Consider the following 19,600-nt stretch of genomic DNA (forward strand, 5'->3'; position numbering starts at 1 on the left):
TTACTATATAAACACAATAATATGAAATATGTTTTATAACCTGGACCGGGGGAAGAAAACATATATAAGCTTATGCCTATTGCTTAAAACCAACGGAGAATCAGTACATTCTTGAGACATAAAGCTGTACTTTGAACCCTGAGTTCAAAATATTGAGAATATAAAAATATTCTCCTGTGATGAATTTCAAAACCAGGAATATCATAGGACTCATCCTCGTCCTTACAAGTCCATTACAGATCTTGTTGACAGGTTTCCGTACTTTAAAAGTACAGTGTTCCCAGCTTCAAGGTGTAGAAATAAACTCAATTGCGTTTCTAAATCTTTATGGCTCATTGAAGTCTTGGCGTGGGAACATTTCAAATTTCTTTCGGTCTCTCTGAAATACTTTGGGATGGACACTCATTTGTAAAACTGAGGTACAGCACTCTGCAGCTGACAAGTTCCACAGCTGTTGCACACAAACATTTTTTATGGGAGATAAGAGAGATCTAAAAGGCATCTTATGCAACATCATTAGATGAATCAGAAATAGGATACCCATGTGATATTTTGGTTGCTCTCATTCAACAAAAGTGTCGGTGGGAGTGAAGATAAAGTTGTACATCGATATAGAATTTATTTGGTGGGAAAAAAAAGAAGTGTTATCTTTACTTGAACTGGGAGTGTGCAGCAGTAAATAGCTGAGTGTTGGTAGGTATTTGGTGGGTTGGAAATGCTGGTAAAACACAGGGAATGGAGGTTCTCTGGTAAGGAATAAATTATGCTAAGTAGTATATGAGCTGCCATGAAATTATATTTAGGTTATTTCTGATACTTCAAATGAACTTCCAGACCAGCATATTAACATTGACATTATCATTTATTCAAGCTTCAGGAACCTGGGATCATTTCTCATCTTGATTCAATCACTTTGGTTAAACCTCTTGTTAACAACAGAGGAAAAAAATGGATTTTCCAAGGGATCGCTATTTATTAGACAATAAATTTAAAATGACACCGCAAATACAATTTCATGGTTTTTGCTCTTTTCATTTCTTTAAAAAAAACAAGGATGGAGACAAATAACAGTGCTTAAAACATCATGAGGACAATCTTGATTTATCTACTCCAATACAAACACATATCAAATGAAAATTATAAATGTCTAAATACCACACCCATGATAGATTGAGAGTTTTACTTCTTTGACTCATCTTTACAAATAAATCTAAAAAACAATGATAGTGTACTTACATATTTCAGATCCTCATCTGTCTAAGAATAGAAAGCACTGAAGTCATGTGTCAGAATAACTCGAGTGGTCTCTTCTCAATTCCCTTTTTGTGATCACCATCCACAAAAATCAGTGCGCCACTGCAGTGGTCGAGCCATCCTCACTACAGAAAAGGAGCCAGGCGTTGAGTGTCAGACAAGACTGGCATGGATTTGTTAAGGTCGTTTGCATGGCAGCTGTCAGCATTCTAAGACCCAGATTCCCTCTATCTGCCAGAATACTTCCATCAGAAGCCAGGCTATCACATCAGACAGTAATTGGTACCTGTGTTTAATGTCTGTATTGATATGGGTAAATGGGTATCTACCTCCATATCTACGGGCCAGCCGTGTCCCCCTGCCTTGCCCGAGGAATAGTTATAACATGTTCCAGGCTTGTTCCTGCCCAAGATATGCACACCATACCACTATCCATTGGTGGCATCACACATTAGATGCGGTCTCAAAGGTTGGATAAGGAATATATCAAATGTGAGGTGCTTCAAGCTGAATGGAATGAAACTGGACCTAAAGTAGCATGCACACATGTTTAAGCATGGAGAAAGAGGCAGTATGCTTTTCATGGAACAAACTTTCTAACTGCAATTTTTTCTTCCTTTTCTGTCTATATTTTATGCTTAATGCTGGTAATAAAGCATATTTCATTATTTTAGAATATCACTAAAATACTGTAGGTTTTTGCAGATTACATTGCTTTTTTTGAAGAAATTTAGGAGAGACACTATGTCTGACACCTGGATGAGTCCAACTGTTTCAACATACATTATCAAAATTACCATCACAGTCCCATACTGCATATTGCTTAGACACTTTAACTCAGTAATGTCCTGGGCACTTTTTTTAGCAGCTCTATATTTAATGGGGACTTGAAGACAACTCTCAGTTTTAGAGGTACTTGAATCTATATTTACCAGGAGACACACTGGGTAATGTCATTCTGTTTAGTGACAACACTCACTAACACAATGTGTGGCACAGAAGAGAAAATGAGCCAGTATATGATCTTGCTTAGGGCCAACAGTTTTTCATAGGTCACAATTAGCATGCCTCTCAGTGTTATCAAAAATAGCTTGAAAAGTTGTGACTGCAGATGCAAGATGCAGTCCAGCTCAGCTGTCCACATAAAACTGTCCAGTGCAACTAGAGATGCCCTGGTTTTTCTGATTGTCCTTCAGCGGCTGTCCAGAAAGACACAGGTTTCTTGCAAATCCTGCATCTTCTCTGCCAGTCTCTTAAATAAGCTTGGGCATCTAAAACGGCTTGGGGCATCTCAAATGTCTCTAAGTTTATTGTAAAACTAAACTTTGCACTGAATCACAAGTTATGCATTGACTACAGGACTCTGTGATCCCCCATCTCACTATTGCTACTCCCCATATGACAAGCCCAGCACATCACCCCATTCCACAAGTACTTGCAGGAAATGAGTTGTATAACAAGACACCAAAAATTTTGTGTTGTACGCTACTTATGCACATGTATGCATGCTATATCAGAGCTCATATTTTTCATTCTTTAATTAATATTGCCTTTTTGTAAAAATAAAGCAGTGGGATTCCAGAAAGCCATTATGTTTTGTTTGTTAGGAATAAATCTATTCCAGTAGAGATAATGCTGTAAAATGTTGATCATGTTACAAGTTGGCCCACCTACTGTCACTTCAGGAAGCAGAGGTTTAAATATAAAACTACTATTTTTAACTGAGTTAATGTTGGAACTGAAGGAGGAGACATTCAAGCTGGGGTAAATAGTAGCCTGGCTGATGTAAGTAGCAGTATATTGATTTGAAGCAGTGAAGCAACTATCAGAAACAGTAAAGCTTTTCTCCACCAAGAGCTTGACAAATGTATTTATAATATTATTTTGATAAAGAAAAGTCACAGCAGAAAGTTGAGATTATTCAAAGGTATCTCAGAAGTCCTGAAAAACTTTAATGAGAAAACAAACGGAAATATACAGCACATGTCCTAGCCCAGTAGATGCTTCAAATCCCTGAGCTAAAATATGCACATTATATGTGTTTTGTTTACAATAAGCAGTATATTCCAGACATAATTAAAATACAGAAAATTATTATTGGATACCTCTGGATGATAAAAAAGACCTAAACAACCCTCCACCAAATCTCTGAGGTATTAAATAAAAGCAGGTTTTATACTATAAGTATTCATTTATGTTTTCTTCTTGAAGCTGTAGTTCCTAAAGTACTGTATGTTAGATTATTATTAAAAACAAGAGCATAACCATCTGATTTTATTACTAAACTGGAAATAGGGAAAATAAAAATAACAAAAAATACTTAAAACTCACAATTTTACATACCTTAGTTTACCTTGACTTCTTAAATATTCTAATTTTTCTAATACTCTATTTATTAAATATTCTAATGGGCACTCTTTCTGGGTGTCTATTCAATAGCACTTGGCCTTTGTAATACAATATAAACAAAATTTAAAAAGTCTAAGAAGTTTAACCCAATAGGAACCTTACTTCTCCAAAAATCCAATGAAAGGAGCCAAAGCTGTGTTTTCTTTTTAAATTACTTTCTCTCTCTTTAGCTGAGGTGTTTAAAGACTCCATAATGAAGCACAGCACAGAGTACAGCACAGGAGGACTGAGACTATGGGCTTTAGGGAGATTAATGGCTGCAGAGCGGTTCGCTTTTTGTTACATTAACCTGCCCAGAAAAGCAATTCCCTCCACAGCCCCATACCCAATCCCCATAAGTGGAGACATATGGCAGCTCTGTGATACAGAGAACACACTGTGGTAGTTTTATTGATACTGGGACTGCTTCTTAGCCAGTATAAGTCTTCTCCACTCAGCTATGAATTGATCCCATTGACTCTCGGCAAAAGCAGAACAGTCATAAAGGTTAATGTTGCCCTTGCAGTCAGATTCCTTCTCTGAATTGCCCTGCGAAGGTGCCTCTCTCCACTGACTCCAGGGAGACTGGCAGATTAAATTTAGACTGAGCTAACTCTTGTGCCTCTGCTGCTTTGGTGGGATCAATCTGTAAAGACGTGCTTTTCTCTTTGTCTGTGATTCTTAGATGCAAGTCTTTTGATGGAAAACCACTAGAAGTAGCAAAGAGAGTGGTGCAAGTTGTGCACGGCCATCACTGTTTTCTTAACTGGAGAAATGTCAAATGAGCAGAGCCTCTTTCTCCCCCTCTCCCTCCCTTCCTCCCTCCCTCTCTGCCTCCATCTTCTGCTTATCCATTATCTATCTGAGGACAGTAGTCATCAAAACATTTCAAAACCCATATCCCAACATTTCCATATTGAACTAACAAGAATACTTGGAACTGGAGAGCGGTGGTGCATTTTGGAAGGATCTTGCAAAAGGGGTTTTCAGCTCAGATTCTTGGCTAAAGGACAGAAGGTTTGGTGATGCAGCACAACATTGCACACACACAGACACACAGAGACAATTTCATATTTTCTGCTTCCCTCCTCAGATTTCTCTCTTTGAGCCATCAGCTTCTCTGCTAACCCTGAAACTGCAAGGAATTTCATTCTGTGGCTTGCGTTTCCTCCAAAGCAGAATTGCAGGACCTCAGTTCCTCCCTAGAAATTATGTCTCCCGGAGTCTTTATTCCCTCTTGGCCTCAAACCACTTCCTGCAATTTCAGAGCCACTGAAAACAGCAGTTTCAAATTATCTATTAACCCATGAAGACTGAGCCAGCCTGGATTCACCAGAGTTTCTTGGATGCATTTTCCTTTTGTCACACTTTTCTCCTATCCCTAAACTTTGAAATAAAATTGAAAAGATTCTTCCTCAGACAAGTTTTGGCCCATTATTCAGACCTTATCCTCTGAATACTGTTTTGTTTCCACCTCCAGACTACTGCAAACTGCGATTTACCAAATCTATCTTTCTTGAAAAATTCTGATGACCTGTAAAAGCTGAAATGTTAACTATCAAACCCCTTGGGTATGGCCACAAATGATTATGTAAGGCTCGAGGCTCAATGCCAGATGAACAGACGACAGACCCATTTATCATCAGTAGGAACAGGCACATTAATTGGCTATGACACCAGTACCATCCTTCAGCTTTAACAAAACTCTTCTTGATTCTGCATGTTTCCCCAGAACACCCTTTATTAAATAAGATAAATAATATTGAGGCCAAGGGTCACACTGCTTCATCTGAGGAAACTCAATTATTTATGAATACTTCCCTGACTCAGGCTTGGTAACCTGTCAGGCTGGCAAAGAGAGCTTTTTGGTCTACTGACTAAACATTATTATTCTACACAGACGTGTCTTCTGTATTAGAGAATCAACAACAGAGAAATGAAAACACATTAGTCCTGTAAAGCTTCTGGACTGGGGGAAGACTGCTTGAACACTGGAACAGTTTATCTCCAAGGGCTGTGGAGACTCCATCCTTGGCAACATTCAAAACGTGAGTGCACACATCCCTGGGCTCTTGTGGCTGACGCTGCTTTGAGCAGTGTGTGTTGGACTGGATGATCTCCAAGCTTCCTTCAAGCCTCTGTGATATCCTGTAGTTCTCAGTCCATGAGATGAAGCTACAGTAGTGAATTCCTCAGTCTCTGTTCTGGGCTCTTCCATGTACTCACACAAAAGCCAAAATACTTGTAACTGGCTACTTCTTCCAGCTGTTAAACCATGCAAAGAGGAATTTAATCCTAGGAGACCCTCTTGTCAATTTTCTTGCATGCAGCTGAGAATGTGAAGAAGTAACCTGTGGCCACTGACTGGTATGGTACCTGCAGAATTCCCCTACAGTTAAGTGAACTCTTCTGTAAAACAAATTGACCCTAATTGGCACAGTTGCTATGCAAATATTTAGTATGATTCCAGGCACACTGTTTTGTGTGTCATCATTGTCACCATGGATAGTACAAAAGCAGTGATACACTCCAATAACTCTGCATGAGAGTAGAGAAAGTAAAACACAGATAATTTACTGGAATGCTGACCACACATTAAAACTAGTAGACACAAAGTATTTCTTTCAAAATTGGATTTCACCTATTTCTTGAGTTTCCAATAAATGGTTCTGTGACCCATTTCATTAAAGGAAGAGCTCAAAAGTAATGCTGTAGTATTTAATGGAACTCAAAGAGGATCCTCTGGGTCAAGTCCATCTTGCCAACACAATTTCTACCTTGTGGTCACATGTTGCTACCTTGCCTGCAGTTGATATATACAGATTTTGATGTTATGTGTTATGTGTTCATCCTACTATAAATGACATTTCCCCCATCCTTGTATCACCTTTTGATCTTGACAAGAAGCAGAATTGGTTTTTTTCTTTCTCCCCCAAGGGGCATGGGGAGTTTTCCTCAGAATGATACAATATTTCCTCACACTTGGAACAGAGCCTTCTGTTTGCACACAGTACTGGGGAATTTTCAGTGCTGACACCAGACAGGCTGGCATGCAGACTTTATACCTGCATAGCCAAAGGAACTGGCAGATGGTTGGTGACAAAAGGAGCATCCCATGGAGCTGCAGGAGAACCATCTCAACAGATCCAAGATTTCAGAGCCTGAAAGACACCATGCAACAGCTCAACTGTATGAATGCTCAGGATTCAGCCAGAAGCAAGGCAGGTGCTTGAAATGTTTGCCAGGACTCACTCATTCAAACGTGTTCAGTCTCCAAGATGGAAATAAATCTAGCAAATGGGTGTGGAATGCTCTTACAAAGAGATGTAAGAGCAATCACGTGGTGTAGGACAGAATATACTGCCTTGTCTCTGTGACTTTTTGGTAGCTGGAAGACCGACTTATAAAAATTGTCTCTCCCAGGCCTCCAGCAGGAGGAATTGACCCTTCCAGCAGGAGAGCCAGTGAGAATAAGTGGGAGTAATGAGAATGTATGATTTTGAATGAAGTAGTGCCTGAAAAAGAAGATGGGCTACCAAGCAGGTCTTGTTTCAGCATGGGTCTCCAGGACTAAGCATCTGCCATTCCACAGCATTTGGTGGGGATCATTTCATGAGAGAGAGGTGGCTGCTGATGGTCCAAGGCTGCATAAACACTTGATTTGTACGCCTGGCTGACGGGACTGGAGAGGAGGGAGTCAAAACTGCTAAGCTCAATATGTTAGACTTGTCAGCTTTGGATCAGTGCTGCTCTCTGCTTGACAGTTTCATATTTCATGTCATCCTACCTCTAGCAGGCAAGTGACACACCTGGAGTTCTGTCTCCCATTTAAACTTTTTAAAGAAAAATGCGGGGTTCTTCTGCATCTTTCCTTCCTGAAGTTGGTGGCAGTATAAGGAGGAAGGATTTAGGTATTTGCTTCTCACTATTAAGTTATTTCTTAACTCCCCTGAAAATTTTCCAGTACCTCAGCTTCTGCTCAAAATTTCCCATGCTGCAGCTACAATGCACTGACATGATTCACAGCTCTTGTTAAGCAACAGTAAACCTGTCCCAAATGTAGTGGAGCTTCTTCCTTCTACAAAAGAAATGAACCATAGCAAAGATCATTGCAGCTAATCTATCTTCAGACTCAGGAAGATTCTTCTGCACCTTTGCATTTCAGAAGATGACCTTTATCAGATGTAAAGCCTACAAATGTTTTCTGACTGTGCTGGGCAAACTACAGACATAGGATTTGATGTACAAATGTAACAGCCCCTCTCCTATCATACATCAGCCAGTGTAGCACAGATGCAATGTCACAGAAAGAAAAGCATAAAATACAGGGAATGAACATAAAAACTAGTTTATAGCTTGCCAATGGGAAGAGGAGACCAGCTAAAAAAATTTGTAATGAAGGTCCAATGGAGTTAGTCTCCCTAGAGGAATGAAGGGAAGACAGGAACAATACTAACTCTCTAAATGCAAACACTGATTGGGAGAGGTGGTGCTTCTGTGATCGGCCAGCAAGAGTAAGAGTTCTTTGCTGAATAAGCAACTGGGCTAGCTGGTGTGGGAAGTCGTGTGCACACTGATACTCTAGGGAATCAACGTCATGATCAGGGGACTCTGAGACATGCTTCAGTTTTCTCATAATGAGTGGATTGAGTGCATTCATCAAAACTGAGATTTCAGGGCTCAAAGTTCAAAAGGCTACCAGAGGTGACATAATTTCCCAGCTTCCTCCTTCTCTTGTCCCTTCCAAAACCAATCACACTATATTTTTTTTCTTGCCACTTGACTGCAATCACCTGGGGGTAATTATCTTTCTGGGATGAAAAACATATGCTGTTTCATGTTCTTGCATAAGGTTATGCTGAATATGATGAAACCGATCAATTAAATCTTGTGGGAAGAGAAGGGAAGGGAGGGTGAAGACTGGCCAGTAGTTAGTGTTCTCATTTACTGACAGTGTAATTCAAGGTAACAGACAAATATTAAAATTTGCTTGCTCACAAGGAAAAGAGCAGAGAAAGTGTTACCTGTGTCACCATAAAATGAAGCTGGGGAACACTAAAGTGGGGAATGTTAATGTAAACAAGATGGGGGAAATCACTGCCAGATTCAGACTATGGAAAGATCATATTATTTTTAAAAAACAATTTTTCTGTGTATTTGATTTTGTTTTGTTGTTTTGTTTTGTTTTTTTACCTTGTAGCTTGCAGACTGCTTTGAACACTGATAGATACGTTGAACATGCAGATACTGCGCTGATGTGCATTCATAAAATCCAGCCTGTTGTGTGGGTCTACCCCCGTCATTTCACTTTAGTGCAGGAACAGTCCCCTAAAATGTTAGCCTGATTTTCCAATCTATCTGGCATGTGAGGCTGGTTCTTATCACTGCGGATGGTTTTCCTTCAAGATAGAACATGGATTTTTGGTGGTGGTCTGGCAGGGATAAAACAGAAGAAGGCAAAACAGACATGGAAGTGCTCCACTAAGTCTCATGTTTGTAAAATTTCATGCATAGAGAAATTGTATGTGGAAAGAAGATCTCTAGCCACATGCAAGTTACTGAAGGCAAACAGTGCAACATAAGCTCAGAGCTGTTTACAAGTAAATTCTTCATAACTCTTAAGTCAAAAACTTTGTTGCCTGAATAATTTCCTTGTCAAAGAGAAACATTTCTTTGCCAGTGAGAAAGAGTAATTCCAAGAATCATTCAAGCCCCCAGCAGAGTTTAGGTTGTACATGGGTTAACATTTCAGTGCAGTTACACTTCCTCAGCAGCTAGCATTTGGAAAGTGTGTCACTGAAAAGAAATAAGCACAAACATACACAGATGTCTACTGTTCTGGGTTCAAATAACCCTTGTGGAGAAAGAGTGGTGTATATACATATGGTTGTGCACGTGTGTGGGCATGCATGGGAAAGCAAAAGGAGCTTTATTTTTATTCTGAATCCCACCTAAACAAAGATCCTAATGTTATCCCTTGGAATGAGGTAAGAAATATGATCATTTGGTTCCAAGACCTGCCTGAAAATACAGTTTTTGTAGCCCTGAATGAGCGGCAGCCAAAGTAAAAGAGATCAGATGAACTGCGTTTAGAAGTGATGCAGTGAACTGGTACAAGGGGAAAGTGCTTTTAGTGATCGATATGAAAACAGGGGGCTTTCATCTAACCACAGTGAGGATGGCAAAGAGGAATTTGGGCAACATAATATGGGATAGAAGGGTGGATAGCCTCTTATTTCAACCTAAAGACTTAATGATGCTTATTAAAAGGTTGTTACCTGGTTTCATGGAAGAATTATTGCCCTCTACCTATTTCCTTAGAGTGAATTACCTGACAGTGAAAACCAAGTTTACTTAAGTCCTTGGTCCTCGTTATGGAAATGTTCTTATTTTCCTGTGACTTTGCCAGAAGACCAACCCATGCAAACCAGCAAGACACAGTGCAATTCCCCAGACAGCACGTTCATATTACAGCAATTGGGTCATTAGATATTACAATTTGATTCACATAACAATTGTTTAGATTCAGGTCAATGCTACAAGTAAATGGGAGCTTTGAAATAGGAAAGTGTTCTCATGCTTAAAAAAATGCACTGGGCCAAAGTCAAGTCAGGAGGAGACACACTGAAGACAATGAACTTCCAGCAGGTGAGCCAGGCTGCACACCTCTGCTGGGGAAATCTTTCCACCACTGCAGCATTTCATTATTGCTGTCATTTTCTCTATGAATTATTGCTTTCTTGTCAGATTTACCTCCCCCTCCACTTGAAACCAGTCATCTGGGGAATAGGCCAGCAATAAAACAAAACCTCCTGGAGGTTAGTGTTGCAACAACAAAAACAGGAGCTGGTCTACCTCTTCAACTAAGGGACCAAACCACATGGTACTGGTTCAGCTCTAAGAGTTCAATCTGTCTGCATCTAAATATAACAGACAGCACTGCTTTTCTGGCACTGGATAACAACTAAGTGTTTTGAACTCACAGTTACTAGATTTTTTAAGGCTGTTTGGTGTGTTGTGTCAAGACTTAAAAGTTCTTCAGCAGTGACATTCAGATAAATTCCTGTGCCATTAAAAATATATTAATTAGGTTTTCAATTAATATTAGTAAGTCCCATATGGCATTTGACTGGGAGTATACAATGTGCTAGCATTTCCACAATTCTACAGTAAAGAGACATGGGGCAGGGATATGCTCTGGGAGACGGGAAACCAGAGCAGCAAAATGCCCTTCTTCTTGCCAGAACCCATCCAACTGCATAAATTGGCCTTTACTGGTGAAAGAACTATCTTCTCACTTTTTGTAAAACAAAATGTAGTTTAGCTACAGTTAACTGGGCCAAATCTATGAAAAGCCATTATTTCTCCTGTATTCCACCTGAATGTGTTTGTCTTACATGTGAAAGCTAACTCTGGAGTAGTCTCATTCATTCTATGAATGTAGATTCACAGAATCATTTAGGTGAAAAAAGACTTCCAAGACCATTGAGTGTAAAATACCTTTTGAATTGCAAAATGGAGGAAATGTTTTTTAAATTAAATATTTTGAGACATGTAGAATGTATGAGAACATTTCTTTAGAAATTGCCATAGCATGGAATCAAGCCATAATCAAATGAATGAAATCAAAGAACCTTTCCTATGTTGCCTTCCTTGAATAGACATTTATGAACCAGAAAGTAAACGCACAAAGAATCTTAAATCACAACCAATCACACCAGCAAAACTTTGACACTTCACACTACTAAGTGACTTAGAAGCTAGAACGACTGCAAAAGGAGATGAAATCCAACTTTACTGGAACAAATTGTGCTTTAAATTACGTTGATGCAGTGCCACAGAATTCAATGGGATATAATCTTCACAACTAATGAAAGAGGTCCACTAAATTTGTCCTCGTCATCTTGGCTGCAGAATCCCTTTGCACACTCTGTGCACAGCCTCTTGTTCCTTCTCTTAGAAGAAGTAAAAGATTTTCAGTTAAAATATAAGCCAATGAATTTCAGAAACACCATTTTTACAGTTAATCCTCAAGTAAGTAATGACAGTACACTAGAAAGTACAGACCAGATTTACATGAAGACTGCTAGAACTTGAATTTAACTCATTGCAGTCTATAACTTGTGAGGGGAAGAGGGACAAACACTGATCTCTTCTCTGTGGTGACCAGTGACAGGACTCAAGAGAACAGCTTGAAACTGTGTCAGCAGAGGTGTAGGTTGGATATAAGATACAGGTTCTTCACCCAGAGGGCGGTTGGGCACTGCCACAGGCTCCCCAGGGAAGTGGTCACAGCACCAGCCTCACAGATTTCAAGAAGTGTTTGCATGATGCTGTCAGGCACATGGTGGGAATGGTGCTGTGCAGGGCCAGGGGCTGGACTCAGTGATCCCTGTGGGCCTCTTCCAACTTAGCTTATGCCAGGATCATGTGAATCAAAGTCCTTTAACCACGGGATCTCTTTGTAAAGGAGCAGATTAACTATAAAGTGTAGGAGGCTGGCATTGCCCAGTGCATCCTAGTTACTGCTTGTGTGACTGCAAGAGGAATTGTGGAGCAGATCCTCATCCTTTGCCTCCTTTCCTTCCAGATCAGATCTGATTCCAGCCCTACATATGGTAGTGGGGAAAAGAAATTCCTGAGATGCTTACACCCAAAATTTATGATGTGGCAGACATTCACCTGATGATCCTCTCAAATACACACTTCAGAAATGCCTACAGAAATGAGTTTATTTATTCTTAGAGAATCTGATTCAGTTGACAAGGGGAAGGAAGGAGGCAGTGAAAATAATGAGAAAATAATAACTATCCCTATCCATAATTATTAATGCAGATTAACAGATCATGAGATAAAAAAGTGAATGAATATTCCATAGTTTAAAGTTCTAACTTTAGTATTAAGATTCTATTTCCTATCAACTAATTTTAAATTAATCACCATTAATTTTTCAGAGCTAAATAGCAAAAACAATAAGATTCCTCTATTATTTGCCATACTCTCTAGTTGTGTAGGGAGTCCAGTATGAATGGAATGTGGTGAAAAAGTCTCATCACAAGATAATTGAAATTATGGCTAGAAAAGACTTACTAAACCATACCCCTGCCACTGCAGTTTCCCCTCTTCTATGGAGTATCTGATGAAGTCTCCTACTCAAAAGGTTTAAAAGTGACTCAGTGGTTTGAAATTTTCTGTTGTTAATTGACTGAACTATTTTTTTAGTGAAACCTCTTAGCAAGTAGTCTTCAAGTACTCTGTGCTATACATTCCTACACAATCCAAAAAACATTATGCATTACAAAGGCATTTGAGTTCAGCACAAGTGACAGAGATGATAATTTATTTTCAATGCAACTAGCTCACTGCTTCCTTCCAATTTTTAACATTGGTGCATTTTTGTTCAGTAAACGCCACCTTCTTGAGATATGCAAGTCAGGCATGTTGAATACTTTTCTAATTGTGTATTTATAGAATTTTGGTGTCTGAAAGACCCACACAGGAAAGTACTTTAAATCAGCAATTTCTACCCTGATCTTGATGGTTCTCAGGAAACTATGAAGTCCTAGAATGTCTTGGGTTGGAAGGGACCATAAAGATTAGCCAGTTCCAACCCTCATGCCACCTTCCGCTATCTTCCACTAGACCAAGTTTCTCAAAGGCACGCTCAACCTGGCCTGCACTATGTTCTGGTATTTACAAAGCATTTTGCACATTAAAACGCTTTCTCTTTGGAAGACGGTATCACCACTGCATTACCAACAATACAAAACGGTTTCAGTGACAAAGCCTGTACAACGGCTGGATAAACACTAACTTATTCTGAGGAACAGAACAGCATACACATGTAGCCCATCAGCTAAAAGGCTGAAGTCAATTCAAAAACCAGTGTTGAAACACCAGTAGAAGGTGGAAGAAAATCACAAGGTGTTAATGTTAATATTTATTTCCCAGAGAAGTTCAGAAAATAACTTAATGAGAAGTCATAATTATATGTCTAATACAACCAGCAACAAACCAGATACTTGCAGGATACCTCAGGTCATCAGATGCACAAAATGCACAATTTGAAAACATAGGTTACTGTACTTGATTTCACTTAAATTTAAAAGAGGTAACTGCATAAATGCCAGAACAAATTAAGCTCTGTTCAACTTTTCCTGCTGACATCTCCTTCTATCAGTGTAAATAGTTGACCATACACATGAGCAATTTCTTAGTCACGCTGCAGCAGGAATTTCTTCCTGCTTTGCAGCAAAATTTGTCTTTTGTTTAACATAATCCCATCATGCCTATCTTTGTCACCTTGGGATAAGAGAAACAATCTTTTCCCTTTATCCTCTGAGAGCATGACTTTCTGTTTCCTACCAACTCAGGTTGTTCAGCCCCTTAATGATTTTTGCTGCTGTTCTTGGAATTCCCCTTAATTTGTCAACATCCATCAACTACATTCAAGGTGCAATCTCATCACTGCTGTACAGCAAGAAAATCACCTCCTTATGGACAAAGGAATGACAACACTGCACATATAAACCAAAGTCACAATATCCCTTTTTGTAATCCTCTAGCATTGCAGCATGCAGATATATCATTTGCTGTCCACTAAAACCCCAAGGTCTCCTTTGACATTTCCGCTTTCCAGGTATCTTTGTCTGACTTAATAACTGTGCTTTAGATTATTTCCCTCTCAGATCTATTAGCCTACATTTTTCTAGGTCAGATCTCACTCTCTTAGTTAAAGCACATATTTATGCCATGTCCCGTTATCCTTGCACTGTTTTTTAATAATTAATCATCGCTTGCTATTTCAAGGCAGAAGTTGGAAGATGCTTATTAAGATTTGGATAGGATTTGATCGGAGTATTTCAGTCCTTTTATCCTTTTATGTCTTGCATTGATTCAGTTGGGTGCTACACCCGTGTCCACTGCTGGACCACTCATTTTTATGTGGGCGTGACTGCCTGTAGAGTGCCAAAAGGCAGCCCTAGAGGTCTCTCTTACCCTTGCATGTTATCCAGAAAGAAAATGGCAATCATCTTACTAATTGTAGACAATCCACTCCTGAGCAAGTCTAAGACCTTCCACAGTCAAAGGAATTTAAAAATGGGCATGTTCAGGTTACAACTAGTCTCATCCCTAAATATGCATCAAAATGCTACACCCTAGAAATGTTTTTTTCATTTCAATGGACATGGGGCGAGTCCAGTAGACCTTGCTGGAGATACATAAACAGCAACAAACAACAGAGGATCATTGTGGATGTCTTTGACATCACGATTTACTCTTTCATTTTTTTTCTATCTACTAAAATATAAAAACATAAAAACTACTTTAGATTTAGTTCTTGTTTTCTCACTTCATAAATTTTTTTCATCTGTGTAACTTAAGCACATTTTTGATGATCCATGTTTAACAGTGAGTTTTACCCAGCAGATTTCTAGGCAGTTAACACAGTACTTGAGTACTATATTGTTTATCCAGTTTTTGAATAATTGTTCTAAATATTTTTTTTCATTTAAAGTCTTGTGACAGATGCCTACTGATATCTTTCATCCTCTTTAATTTAATATCAAATATTCCACTTGCTGCTATTCATTATCAAATTGCATCTCAGTGCCATTACAAACATGATATTCATTATTTCAGTATATAGTGATAACATTATTTCAGTATATAGTGATAACATGAAAAAATAAATGAAGCAGCACAAAAAACTACCCCTCTCATATATTTACTGCCTTAAAAATTTATGTAGGAGATATTTCTCTCAATGGTATACAGAAGAGTCTTCAAGTGTTTCTGGCATCATTTCACTAAGAAAAGTTAAGATAGTTTACCACAACTATAACTGCAGCAGCCAACTGTTGCAGATTTTTAACTTAATAAATCTATTACAAACTGAAGAGTTGAAGGTGAAATTCTGATCATAACCTGGCTTCTCAAGCTCTGCCATAACACAGTCCCTGAATCCCCTTAAAGCTACCAAATACGAAGATACTCATCCCCCCCATATGATACCGAACATTAAATTTATTTCAACACAGGAAATCTCTTTAAGTTTTATTATAGGAATAGCTATGATTTTTACTGTTTGTTTAACAACATGGAACATTCCATAAAGATCTGAAGCCTTAATTACACTCCTCTACCTAATCCTCCAGGGAATTAACTGGAATAGCATATTATACCACTTTTTTTTCCTGTTCCTAGAAGGGGTCTTCTGTTATCCATTGCCATTTCCCACACTTTTTAAAATGAATCAAATCCAAAGTATTAAGTAGCTTTATAAGCCAGTGGGCTCCTGCTTTCTCACTAGTCTCAAAAATTTATGTTTACAATGTAAGCTGTGTATCTTTTTAACACCTGAAATGTTTTTGTAGAAAACAAAACCAGTTATTTGTTGCAGTGGTAGCAACAAATACCTTATTAATAAGTGGTGCTAAAATGAACAAAGACTATGCAGTGACAATGCCCTATTCAGCAAGTTTATTCCCTCCTCTTTCACCATGTTCCTATTGATTTCAGTGGTAATTTTATTGTAAAGCTGTCCTTACAGTTCCAACATGGATGCAAGCAAAACTCCATTCCTGTATGTACCTCCTCAAAGTAACTCTTTATTATGCTTCAAGTTTATGCACCAGTCTGCAGTACGAGGGTTGAGTATCTATCAATAAGTACATAATTTCAAGAGGATGATAATCGGGGAAAACGATCATTCTTTTGAAGCATATCTCATTCAGAAATGTTGGAAAAATCCTGTGTGATTGTGAGACACCTTGTATGTAAAAAAAAATATGGGATATAAGCCACTGTATGAGACTACAGAAGAATGAGTTTCAAAATGAAGGGTACAGAACTCAATGAAAGCAGCCATGTCCATTCTGTGTATTTAACTGTAACTACAAAGCAATTTTAATGACAGACCATGGCATCAGGATACAGGTCAGCACATCTCCTTGAAATTATTAACAGTATAAAAACTGATAGTATCTTAGGAATGGTGATTTTATTACTGAAAGTGACCACTTTGTATGAAACTAAGAATTTAAAATATTCAATGTGAGAGCAAATTCCAGAATATTAGCATTAATGGTGTATTTGGATGGTGCGGGCAGTAGTAGAAGACAATCATAAAGTCATTAAGGTTTAGAAAGACCTTTAAGCCCATCAATCTAAATCATCACCTTAGTACCATTGCCACCTTAGAGCATGGTACTGGCAGTACCAGTACCATGTACACCTTAGAGCCATGTCCCATACACGGACAGACACATCCATGTCTTTTTTGAACACTTCCAGGGAGGAGGGTGTCTCCATAGAATGGGGACAGTCTGTTAAATACTTTTTCTTAATACTCAATCTAAACCTCCCTTGGCACAGCCTGAGGCCATCTCCTCTTGTTCCGTCACTTGTTACCAGGACATGAGAATGACACCCCACTGGCTACAAGCTCCTTTCAGATGTTGTAGAGTGAGAAGGTCCCCCCTGAGCCTCCTTTTCTCCAGGCTAAACACCTCAGCTCCCTCAGCTGCTGCTCATCAGTCTTGTGCTCCAGACCCTTCCTCAGCTCCACTCCCCTTCTCTGGACACACTCTAGCACCTCAATGTCCTTCCTGTACTGAGGGGCCCAAAACAGAACGATTCAATCTGTGGTCTCACCAGTGTCAAGTACAGGGAGGCAACCACTGTCCTGGTCCTGTGCTGGCCGCACTATTGCTGATACAGGCCATGATGCCACTGAGTTTCTTGGCCACCTAGACACTCTGCTGGTTCATGCTCAGACCAGTCAGACAGCCATATAAGAATTTTATTAAAGGGACAAGTTTTTCCAAACTTTGGCTTTTTTTGCAAGGATCCATCATCACTAGAGAGCAAAATAAAGTCTGTCACATCCCCCAGGACTACGATCCATGAAAAGCATACACACTGGGGAGCGTGCTTATAACCTGCTCTTGTGTGACTGAAACTCCAAACATTACAAGCGTGATGTGTGAAATATCAGGAACAGGTTCCCCAGAGAAGTGGTGGAATTACCAACCCTGAAAGTGTTCAGAAAACTGAGTAGACATGGCCTTTTGCATTACAGTTTAATGGAGACAGTGGTATTTTGTCAAAGGTTGGATTTGGCCATGATGGAGATCTTTTCCAACCTTAATCATTATATGATTCTACCTCATCCCACAGAAAGAAGCAATCTGGATTATATTTCTTATAGAAGAAGCTAATAGTTTTCAAGTGATTGTTTCAGAATAAAACATAAAAGATGGGTATGTTTCAGTGCTTTTAAAAACAGAACAACTAAATTCACTAGTGCACTTAATGTACTTTCCCATTCCTGGAAGCATTCAAGGCCAGGTTGCACAGGGCCATATTAATGAAAGGTGTCCCTGACCATGGCAGGGGAGCTGGAACAAGATTATCTTTAAGGTCGCTTTTAACACAAACAGTTCTACAGTTCTGTGATTCTATTTGCATTCTTTCATCAGACAGCAAGACACGCTCATTCTTTGTATAGTCTGGTTAAAAAATGCATGTATCTGAAGACAATATTTTTCCTTTAAGTACAAAATCTAAATATAGTAGATCTTACATAGTCAAGATTAGCAAAAATTCTAGAAGATTAAAGACTAGAAGCCTGCAGTAATCTTCATGAGTTGTTCTAGGAAGCTTTGAAGCCATCCATGGATTAATTTGGATCTTAACTAGCATTGCCCCTCCGTACACCACAAGACAAAAATTATTCTTCCAAGCAATGGTTTCTGAGCTTTTAGATGACAAGTAGACAAATAATTCATTATCCCTAAAGGAAGTGGAAAAGCATAGGTAGTTCTAGAGGGAGCACAGCATTAGGTGAGAACATAAAAGTATGGGACAATAAATAAAGTATACTATAACCAGTTCAAAGTGGACATGAAAGCATAAAACCAGTTTTTGCTTCTGTTTGAATTCTTCCACCTTGCATGCTACAAGTAGTATTGGATCAAATCTGTATTTTCTTTTCCAAATCTATTTTATAAAAATGAGCAATTTCTCAATATTTATTGCAAATTTTCTATTACTTTTTTCCCAGAAAAAAAAAAAAAGATTAATGCAGCAACACAGATTTTTGCAGTTGAAAAAAAATGGGATGCCAAACAATAAAGCAAATAATATCAATAATTATTTTAGGAGACATGATGAAGCAGGCTTGCATGTGGGTGTTTGTTGCCATTTCAAAACCACAAAAAGTAGCCTGCCAATAGTGCTAACTGAGAGGAAACAAATACACTTGGTAACTTCTCGGCACTGAATAGTAACTGGTATTTATTGCATTTAAGGTCATTTTATCTGACTTTTCATTTAATTGCACTTTGCTTCTAACAGAGTGCATTATATTAAATATTTACTATCTTGGTTAGGATGTCAAGGCACACTTTACTGTCTTTTTAGATTACTGAACAGTAGTTCATGTAGGAATTATTTAGGGTTGCTGAAGGTAGAGAATTAAATGTGATGGGGTGAAATTAGAAAAGGAAAAAGTATAGGCAGTTAAAGTAGTCATATCTAGAAAACTGTAAACCATTTCTCAGGGAAGAATAGATCTTTCCTTTCTTCAGGTTTTTCAAACAGACTAAAGGACTGACAACAGCTGTTCAATAATAAATGGTGCTGCACAGAAAGAATAAATCATGGTCTTTTTTGTTGATAGCACAACAGTCTCTTGCTGTAAGCAGCGGCCTGGGAGTCAGAAGCTGTTTTCCCAGCTCTGCCACTGACTTCCTTTGTGATCTTTTTTGGATCATCTCAGCATTTTCACTTTCAATCTCCTGCAGAGTCTTAAATCTCTCCAAGTGAGATCTAACTCTAACTGGGGCTTGTCATCCCTGCAATGCAATGTTGTTGTTGCTTGCTGCAATGCAAATAATAAAAAAATGCTATATTTTCTAGTAATGCTCACACTCCTCATCTTACATCACATGTG

General features: G+C 38.7%; 1 protein-coding gene across 1 annotated transcript in view; it reads right to left on the bottom strand.

Moving 5' to 3' along the window:
- TENM4 (teneurin transmembrane protein 4) overlaps nucleotides 1–19,600 on the bottom strand; it is a 591,112-nt gene that overhangs the window by 496,505 nt on the left and 75,007 nt on the right. Inside the window, exon 2 of the mRNA XM_041414180.1 lies at nucleotides 1,237–1,379. The gene's annotated coding sequence lies outside the window, so the exon portion shown is untranslated. The remainder of the gene's footprint in view (nucleotides 1–1,236; nucleotides 1,380–19,600) is intronic.

This window comes from Onychostruthus taczanowskii, unplaced genomic scaffold, assembly GCF_017590055.1.
Source record: "Onychostruthus taczanowskii isolate IOZ18803 unplaced genomic scaffold, ASM1759005v1 scaffold44, whole genome shotgun sequence".
Lineage (NCBI taxonomy): Eukaryota > Metazoa > Chordata > Aves > Passeriformes > Passeridae > Onychostruthus > Onychostruthus taczanowskii.